The sequence below is a fragment of the Crocodylus siamensis genome, chromosome 3, assembly GCF_052110815.1.
Source record: "Crocodylus siamensis isolate JL-2025a chromosome 3, ASM5211081v1, whole genome shotgun sequence".
NCBI lineage: Eukaryota > Metazoa > Chordata > Crocodylia > Crocodylidae > Crocodylus > Crocodylus siamensis.
Window position 1 is genome coordinate 118,389,741 of NC_143397.1, and position 10,704 is coordinate 118,400,444.

The following is a 10,704-nucleotide window of genomic DNA, read 5'->3' on the forward strand; positions in this document are numbered from 1 at the left end:
TAGATTCTGTTAAGGTAAAAGTTTCCAGCCATAGGCTGAGGGAGGGAGTGAAATACACCTCAAAGAACTCCAGTTACTAATGAGTAACTTTTGTTTCTTTACCTTCTAATTAGGTCTTGTTAAGGTCATCCAGCTACCCTCCACCCATATGGATGTTAGTCCCTCCTCCAGTTTCACTATACATATAGAGTTGTTAAAAGGACCTGTAAGATGTCAATTATTTTTTCAGTAAGCCAGCTGTCCCCCTTCAGAATGGCAAGTTTTAACAAAGCAGACAAAACTGGTACCTATGTGCAGCAAACCAGGAAATTATGTCTAATACCAGATAAAAAGTAATTGGATCAATTTTAAGTACTGCATTAAGTGACAATCTGTCCAACTTACTGACCTAAGAGATCACTATTAGGTACTGTAGCTTGACACCCTGGTGGCTGAACAGGTCTTGCTCTGCTCTGGTTTTAGTGTACCCTCCTTTTGTCTTCATCTGCCATGCCTTGATATACTCGGTTGATTTTAAAAATGAGGCTGCCCAAGGATCATAGAGCGAGTCCTAGTCCTTCGGAGAGCAGATCTCTCTCAGACCCTACTCCAATCCTGTCTTCATGATAGATAGGCCCTCCTTGCCCATCTATACCTCCAGGACACCTACTGCCTTATTGGCTATTCATGGCCTCTGACCTCCCCTGTAGCCATACAAATGCCGTGCAGAAGTTGCTCTTCAACCATTCACCGTTACTGGGGCCTCAGCCTTCTGTGACATCTCCCCCTTTGTTCTCTTCGGGCCTTCCAGCCCAAGGGCACTGTACTGCACCTCGCATCTGGACTCCAGCCTTTGTCTTGCCCACTCTGGCCCTGTCTCCACCTTGCTGTGGGTACTGGGATTTCCTGATCTGTGCTGTTAGGGCCTTGCTGGGATCTCCTCCACCCCTGATAGTCTCAACATAGACTGCTGTTATAACTGCAAAACACAATGTAAGACCCCCGGCTGTAACAAAACAGCCCACCGACTGTATACCAGAACCTTTCTCCTCCTGGGCCCTAGCCCCCTGCAACCTCTCAGCTCCTTACTTGAAGTCCCAAGTGTAGCAGGATCCCACGCATTAGCTCAGCCACAGCCATCTTGCTGCATTGCTCTTCCCCCTGCAGCTTGCAAGTCCAAACTGACTGCTCTGGCTCAGGCTCTGTGCTTATGTTTCTTAAGCCCTGCCCACTTCTGGTCAGGTAGCTTGCTCTCTTTAATTCTAATGGTATGCTGGTTTGGCTGCTGTGGCAATACCCCTGCCAGCCCTCAAGCAGGTCTCTGCCCTATTGTACTATTGTAGAGCAGCCACTCTGCAATAGGCATTCATAGTCTCTGACCCTTGGCTGCCTATTCCTCTACAGCCAGCTCATCATCATGTTAGAAATAGTATTAAAAATGCATTATCAATAGCAGATTTAGAAAAAAAAAGAAAAACACAGCTGCTACCCATCCTTGTCTCCTTAATGGGAGAGGGAAGGGGGGGGGTGGAAATTGAAGGGAAAAGCCACCAAAAGGCCCTTTGTACTAAGGCATCACTCCCTCTCTGTCCTGCAAATTTACTATCTCTTTGTCACACTAAATCACACTTTCTTTCATGACCCCACATTCCTAAGGCTAAGATAAGAGCAAATGCCATTTTTTGCCTTCAGGATGAACCTTGAGTAACCTTGAGTCCCATCCACGCACGCGTTATAACCTAATGCATATTAAGCCTACCCGCCCCGCATACTTAAGTAGTTAATTGTAATGCACATGGGACGTATGACGCGACATGTTTACATATATGTTTGTATGAACCGGAAATGAGTTGTAAAAATTCCTCCTTCTGCACACGTGGTCAGGAGAGAGGGGATAAAAGCCTGCTAATGATTATGCTCGGGGGCAGAGGGATTTGATCTTTTGTCTTCTCCCTCTGACCCTATTTGCAAATATATACCTTTTGTATTGCTAATAAAGTGTGTCTGAAGCTGAAAGTTTTTTTCCACCTCCCGAGAAACGAACCACGATCTTTTTTAATTCAACAATTGGCGCCCAACGTGGGGCTTCTCGAGGACTACCCTGGAATTCAGTGACAGAGCACCTCCAGTACCAGGGATTTGTGCACACCGAGCCGACTTTGGACTCACCCTGGTATTTGAGGTTTAAGTCCAAATATCCGGGAAGTTAAAGGAAGTATCCTATGTAAATTCTGAGTTTCTGGAGAGGCAGACACACTTTGGAATTTGGATCGAGATCTCTGGGGTATCTGAGTGAGTATACGAATTCCCTTTGCCCAATCTGGTGTACGGATCTAAAACAAAGGATGTGTAAGTTTGCTGAGAAATTCTAGGCTTAGCTCTCATTGTAAATCATCTGTTGTTGAGATCTTTTTGGTATTTGGTGTGCATTGGGCGCATTTTTGTGGGCAAATGGGTACGAGTAGCTCTCGTGTAGAAAACAATATTGATACCCCTCTAAAAGTCTTATTACGTCATTTTAATAAATTTGCAAGGCCGGCCGATTATGGAATAAAAATGAAAAAAGATGATTTAATTAAGTTTTGTCAACTCGAGTGGCCAACATTTGGGGTCCACTGGACCCCGAAAGGATCCTTTGTGCTAAAAGAAGTGATAGCTATCCATGAAATTGTTATGCAAAATGGGTATTGGAATCAGTTTCCTTATATTGATTGTTGGTTGTGGGTGGTTCAAAATCAGCCACCTTGGATTAAGAATTACTTAGCAAAGTCTCATGTGATGCTTGTTAAGAAAAAGGCTCGGGGGGGGCCGCCTGTACTTCCTGAGTCTAATGAGGGGGGAGATTCTGAATTGGCTGAGTACTGGACCCGTGCTCCGGTTGCCCTGTCGGGTAGCGAAGATGAGTCAGACGCCTCCTCGGCATCCAGTCCTTCTGCACCACCGCCCCCTCCCTTAGAGAGACCACCACCGACGTACCAATGCATACCTAATGAGTTAGAGCGTGAGCCTCAGCCAAGTGCCTCATCTGAATCAGGAAATAAGGGTTATTATTTGCGCAAGCCTGTAGAGTCACAGCCGGTGTTGAACTGTCCGATGCGAGAGGTTATTGGGGAAGGAGGCACTGCAACTTTTGTCTACACCCCATTTAGCACTTCAGATTTATTTAACTGGAAAAATCAGAGCCCCTCTTTTCGTGAAGACCCTGAAAAGATGAGGGATTTGTTTCGATCTATTGGGCAGACTCATCGACCCACTTGGGCTGATGTCCAGATGATGCTCCAGACCCTCCTAACCCCGGAGGAGAGGAGATTAGTGTTAGGTACAGCAGAGCGTATTGCGGCAGCCAGAGTTGAGTCAGAGGGTGCTGCTGGTCGTACTCTGCGTGATACCTACCCGGTAGAAGAGCCGGGATGGGACAATCATACTGCAGAGGGCAGAGAGCTGAGTGCACGGTATTTGGGAATTATAGTGGAAGCAATGGGAAAGGCAGTGCCTCGGATTACCAATCTGTCTAAATTGTATGAGGTGAGACAGGGAAGAGAGGAGGATCCCTCAGCTTTCCTTGGGAGGCTGTATGAGGCGTTTCGCAGGTTTTCGGATCTGGATCCAGAAGCCCCAGATAACCAGCGCATGGTAAATCTTATGTTTATTGGTCAATCTGCTGCTGATATCCGTAAGAAGTTACAGAAAACTGAGGGAGGTGCTGGGAAACCGATTTCAGAGCTGGTGGAAATTGCATATAAGGTGTATGGGAATCGTGAGCAAGTGCAGGAGCGCAAGGAGGATAAAAAGGCTCAGCGACAGATGGCAGCACTAGCAGCTGCTATAACTGGAGGGAACCCTGGAAAGGCTGGGATACAGAAGAGGAAGGGAGAAAGAGTGGGAGCAGATGTTTGTGCTTATTGCAAGGAGAAAGGACACTGGAAGAGGGAATGCCCGAAGTTGAAGGAGAAGAGAGAGGGGGAACCGAGAGGTCACCTCATGCGGGCAGAAGATAAGGGTGAGGATTCAGAATGAAGGGGACAGGGATCTAAGACCACTACCCTTCGGGTTGGAGCCCGAGAAGATCCCATGGTAACCATTAGGGTTGGTGGCAAAAACTTTGAAGCCTTGGTGGATACTGGGGCTACATTTTCAATGATTCCAGAAAAACCCCCCTGTGCAGGAACTAGTGAACAGCATGTACTTGTAGAAGGGATTGAGGGAATGCAAACTCGACTCCCTGTTTGTAAACCACTCCTCACCAAGGTGGGAGACCATTTGCTCGAGCACTCCTTTGTGTATTCTCCAAGTTGCCCGGTTGCACTCTTTGGGCGGGACTTACTCACAAAATTGCAAGCTGAGATCTTTTTCAGAGACGATCAGATGGTGGTCCAGCTACCTGTCAAGCAGAGCTCGAACTATCAGATGGCTCTCCTGGAGGACCAACGCCCTGCAGTAAGTCCAGAAGATCACATGACTGGAGTAGACCCCTCAGTATGGGCTGATGGAACCCCTGCGCGAGCTAAGTTCGTCTCCCCGGTAAGGATCGTACTCAAGGATGGGGAGGGGCCCGTTCGGGTAAAGCAGTACCCACTCAGCCGAGCGGCCAGAGCTGGACTCAAGCCGTTAATAGAGAAATACAAGAGGTACAGATGGCTAGTGGAAGGGTCTTCACTCTATAACACCCCCATTCTTGGAGTGCCAAAGGCAGATGGGGTCTCATACAGACTGGTCCAAGACTTACGGGCAGTAAATAAGAAGGTCCTTTCAGACCATCCTGTAGTCCCGAACCCTCACACGATTTTGACACAAGTACCGGGGGAAGCTGAAATATTTTCAGTGCTAGATTTGAAAGATGCTTTCTTCTCTATTCCTCTTCACCGAGAGAGTCAAAAATTGTTTGCTTTTGAATGGGAGGATCCAGATACTTTCCATAAAGCCCAACTCATGTGGACAGTTCTTCCACAAGGATTTATAGCAGCCCCCCATATTTTCGGGCTTGCCCTTCAGAAGGACTTGGGGGAATGGAAGGGATCACACCCTGCAGTGACTCTCCTCCAGTATGTGGATGACCTGCTAGTTGCAAGCCCAAACTTGCAGCTCTGCGAGGAAGCCACCAGGTCACTCCTAAACACTCTGGGAAAAAAAGGATATAAAGTCTCTAGAGAGAAAGCCCAAATATGTCAGCCTGAAGTCACATTTTTGGGATATAAGCTCTCAAAAGGAGTCAGAGCCCTGAGTGCAGATCGCATACAGGCGATTCAAGGTCTAACCCCACCTAAGTCACCCAAGGAGCTGCGAGCATTCCTAGGGCTAACTGGGTTCTGTCGACTATGGATACCAGATTACGGTGGGAAGGCTAGACCACTGTATGAATCCCTGACTAAGGAGAGTCTCACTAAATGGAAATGGAATAAAGAAATGCAGCATGCTTTTGATCTGCTGAAGGCAGCATTAACCCAGCCCCCAGCCTTAGCCATCCCAAACAGTAAAAAGCCATATCGACTGTATGTTCATGAGAATCAAGGGGTTGCATCAGGGGTGCTGACACAGCCATCGGGCCCGACCTGGAGACCCGTGGGATATTACTCAAAGGTTCTAGATCCAGTTGAACTCGGGTGGCCAGCCTGTCTTCGGGCTGTGGCAGCCACAGCAGTGGTTGTTGAAGAAGCCCAGAAGATAGTCATGGGTGCGGATATGGAAATACTCACTCCTCATGGAGTTCCCCAGATCCTAGGGACTGAGGGAGGGAAATTTCTTAACCCCTCCAGACAATCACGGTATGAGATATTTTTGCTCTCTAATCCAGGACTTACTTTCAAACATACTACAGCCTTAAACCCTGCAACCTTGCTGCCAGAGCCAGGGCAACCGACGCATGACTGCCTTGAGGTCCTGAATCAGACCACGCAGGTGCGACCTGATCTTGCTGAGGACCCAATTGAAGACCCAGATGTTGAATACTTTGTGGACGGCTCCAGCTCTGTCATCGATGGAAAAAGACGAACAGGATGTGCAGTGGTAACCTTGGATAAGGTAGTATGGAGGGAGTCATTGCCGAGCTCATGGTCGGCACAGGCCGCAGAACTCACTGCGCTCACCCGAGCATTACAGCTGGGGACAGACCAGCGAGTTAATATATACACTGACTCTCGCTATGCTTTTTCTACAGTCCATGCGCACGGACTATTGTGGAAAGAAAGGGGTTTCATTACTGCCTCTGGGAATAAGATTGCTAATGGCCCCCAGATTATCAAACTACTAGAGGCACTCCACCAGCCTAAAGAGGTAGCAGTCATTCATGTGCGGGCCCATGGGAAGGCTGCTGAGAAAAAGCATAAGCTTGGAAATGCAAAGGCTGATGCAGCAGCAAAGGAAGCTGCATTTATTGGGGGAGAAGCGGAAGAGGTATCCAAGCAGGCTATGTCCCATGCCATATGGCCATACGTTCAGGATTTAGTCCCACAGTATTCCCCTGAAGAAGATAAATTTGCACAGAAAGCTTGTGCAGAAAAGAACTCCCAGGGGTGGTGGATAGTACCAGGAGGGAAAGTCATGATACCCAGGCCATTGCTTCGGGAGGTGCTGCAACAGCTCCATGCAAGAACCCATATGGGAGGTTTGGCCATGGGTGATCTAATGATCCGCCAAGCAGTAGCCCCAGGGCTATATGTAGAAGCTCAGCGCATTGCTACCAGGTGCATTACATGCCAGAAAGTAAACCCTCGAAGGAAACCCCCTGTGCCAATGGGAGGTAGACCCTGGGCAGCGTACCCTGGACAGGCATGGCAGATTGATTTTGCCGAGCTCCCACGATCCGGACATCACGGGTTTTTACTTGTCATGGTAGACCAGCTCTCTGGTTGGGTCGAGGCTTGGCCCACCAGGACTGCCACTGCAGCTGCAGTAGTGAAGTATTTGTTACAGGAGATCATTCCCCGGTATTCCCTGCCTGAGTCCATTGAGTCGGATCAAGGACAACACTTTGTGGGAAGAGTGGTTCAAGAAGTCGCACAAGCTCTCAAGGTTACTTGGAAACTACACACACCATGGAGACCACAGAGTTCAGGACAAGTGGAACGCATGAATAGAACTTTAAAGACTTTGCTCACCAAAATCTGTATTGAAACACGCCTTAAGTGGCCTCAAGCATTGCCGCTAGCTCTTACTTGCATTCGAAACACTCCCCGACGGGGCCTCAAATTGACCCCATATGAAATTATGTTTGGCAAGCCACCTCGAGTCTTACCACCTGGGATGCGAGAAAATGTAACTTTTGAATTAGGTAATAGTGAACTTCATACCTATGTTATTGCCTTGCAGTCTGTCTTGTTTTCTCTCCACAGGTATGCAGCCTCCTTTCAGCGTCTGCCTTTAGATGTACCGGTACATGACTTCTCCCCGGGAGACTGGGTCTTGGTGCAGCGGTGGAAAAAGGAGCCTTTGACTGAGAGGTGGAGTGGCCCTTTCCAGGTACTTCTAACAACCCACACCGCTGTAAAGATTACTGGCCATGATCGTTGGATACACCATACTCGTGTGAAACGACATCCACAAGCGTCAGAGGACAACATCTCCCAAGACGAACTCACTCCGTAAGCTGAGTCGTCTTCGGAACAAGAAGCCAGCAAGTGGAGCTGTGAACCTACTGGTGATCTCCAAGTGCGCCTGAGACGGCTTAATCAAAGCTCAGAAAATTAGACAAGAAAGTAAAAGGGAAAATATGGTGGGAATCTTAATGTGCCTTGTTGTTATCTGCATAATGAAAGAAGCAGAATTGAGCAGCCTTAACTGCTGGCTCACACCCTCGCTTTCCCAAATTGCTCCCCCAGGGACAAATTTGTATGTTGATATGATGGAAAGAATTGCAGGTACTTTTAATCTTACCAACTGCTGGGCCTGTGGGGGGCTTCGGGAGGCCAGTGGCCTTGGAGGGCTTTTCCTTTGGCCCCGAAATGGCTAGTAAGTAGTAAGGCAGATGTTAAGAGTACTAGTCAAAAATGGGATGAGAACCACAGTTGGGAACTTTCCCAAGTGGCGTTAGGAGAGTATTGCATCAGTAATAATGGTACAGGAAAAAGGTTGGGACACAGCCGTTGCATATGGACTTTAAAAGTAAGGTGGATGAACCTTACAAGATTAGAACGGCTTTATTATCCTAATAGCCCAGGGTATAATCGGCTAGTGTGGCAGCATCCCAATGGAACAATTGTGTGGTTTAATAAATATTGGAGTGCCACAAATCAAAGTGATGATCGGACAGATTGTACAGACAAGAACCAGGATGGGCTATGGGAATGTTCCATGAAAGGAGGCCACGCAGTTGCTGGTCCTTTGGGTCCAGAAGGAGGCTTGGGGTTTCCCGAGATGCCCTATGGTTGGGCCCCTCCAAATGCCACCAATAGAGAAAATAGGGCCTTAAGAGGATACTATTGGATTTGCGGACGACGGGCCTATACAATACTACCACAGGGGTGGACGGGAACTTGCTATATGGGAGTAATTGTACCAGCTTTCTTTTTGTTACCGTCTGAGGTTGGAAATAAGCTAGGAGTCTCTTTGTATGATGACTGGAAAAGGGCCAAGAGAAGTATTGATGTAAGTTTGACACAGGGTAGCTCCCAAAAGTGGAAGAAGGATGAGTGGCCCCCTCAGAGGATTATTGAGTATTATGGACCAGCTACATGGGCTAATGATGGGAGTTGGGGATACCGGACACCAATATATATGCTGAATAGAATCATCCGGTTGCAGGCAGTCTTGGAAGTAATTACTAACCAGACCGCCACTGCTCTCGAGTTATTGGCCCGACAAAGTTCTCAGATGAGAGCAGCCATATACCAAAATCGGATGGCCTTAGACTATTTACTTGCAGAGGAAGGCGGAGTCTGCGGAAAGCTCAACCTTTCTAACTGTTGCCTCCAAATAGATGACAACGGGAAAGCAGTCTTAGAGATTGCCAAAGAGATTAGAAAAATAGCCCATGTACCAATACAAACGTGGGAAACCACATGGAATAAGGACTGGTGGTTTCAATTATTTGGAGGACCCTGGTGGAAAAAGGTAGGGTTTGTGCTTTTGTGTGCTCTAACTGGTTTGATTTTTATCCCTTGCCTTATTCCTTGTCTCACTAGATTGATAACCACCACAGTGGAAGGAATGCAGGTTGCAGCAGTCCCTCTAAAAGCACAGACTGCTGCAAAGGTCATGGTCCTCAGAAAAATTCCTCGTAATTATCTTGATATGCCCGAATGAAGTAAAGATCAGAAAGCATCTCGAGGGGGGATACTGTTAGAAATATTATTAAAAATGCATTATCAATAGCAGATTTAGAAAAAAAAAGAAAAACACAGCTGCTACCCATCCTTGTCTCCTTAATGGGAGAGGGAAGTGGGGGGGTGGAAATTGAAGGGAAAAGCCACCAAAAGGCCCTTTGTACTAAGGCATCACTCCCTCTCTGTCCTGCAAATTTACTATCTCTTTGTCACACTAAATCACACTTTCTTTCATGACCCCACATTCCTAAGGCTAAGATAAGAGCAAATGCCATTTTTTGCCTTCAGGATGAACCTTGAGTAACCTTGGGTCCCATCCACGCACGCGTTATAACCTAATGCATATTAAGCCTACCCGCCCCGCATACTTAAGTAGTTAATTGTAATGCACATGGGACGTATGAAGCGACATGTTTACATATATGTTTGTATGAACCGGAAATGAGTTGTAAAAATTCCTCCTTCTGCACACGTGGTCAGGAGAGAGGGGATAAAAGCCTGCTAATGATTATGCTCGGGGGCAGAGGGATTTGATCTTTTGTCTTCTCCCTCTGACCCTATTTGCAAATATATACCTTTTGTATTGCTAATAAAGTGTGTCTGAAGCTGAAAGTTTTTTTCCACCTCCCGAGAAACGAACCACGATCTTTTTTAATTCAACAATCAAGACAGTGTTTCCCTCCATTTGGGTAACTGCTGATGCTTTTCCCTTAAAGTAATGGGGAGCCTCTGACTCCCTCTTACAGATACCCAGTGGGGAATGGGGTGAAGTCACCCTAAATGTCTTTTTTCTGTAGTTCTGAATTCTTTGAAAAGTGTTCTAGGAAAATGTTTTTGCACCATCCTCTCAAAAGTCCAATGTATTTTGTCAGATGTGGAGTGTATTTTCCACTATATGTTACTGTTGTCTTGGGTATCACAAGCATCTCCCTGGTTTTTTAAGTATTTTTGAAACAAAGCCCCATCTTTCTTCCTTTTCATAGATGGATCACACCTATTGAGGTTTTTTTCAATTTTTCATTTTTGTTTGTAGGACTCCAAAGTATTTCAGGTAAGCCTGCAAGGAAAAATGTCCAGTTACTATTTTATTATTTATAGTGAAGTAGATGATAGATTTTTCTTTCACATGTGCTGTCCTTTCCTTCCTACCCCTTTCATACTGTTAAGTTTTCCACTTACCTGTAATACTGTCTGTGTATCCTGCTGCCCTGAACCATGGGAACATTTTCTCACTCGGTGTGCCTCTCTCCATTTATGCCTCTTTTTAAACGTTTCTTTGTCCAACCTATCAATAAATGTCCTAATCATTTTCCTTTAAATACACATTTAAAAAACTAGTTTAGACTATTCTCTTTGTTCATGGGGGACAGGACTAGGAATAATGGCCAAAAATGGCTGTAAATTTAGGTTGGAGATTAGGAGGAACTTCCTCACTAGGGGTGGTTAAGCTTTGGAACAACCTAACCAG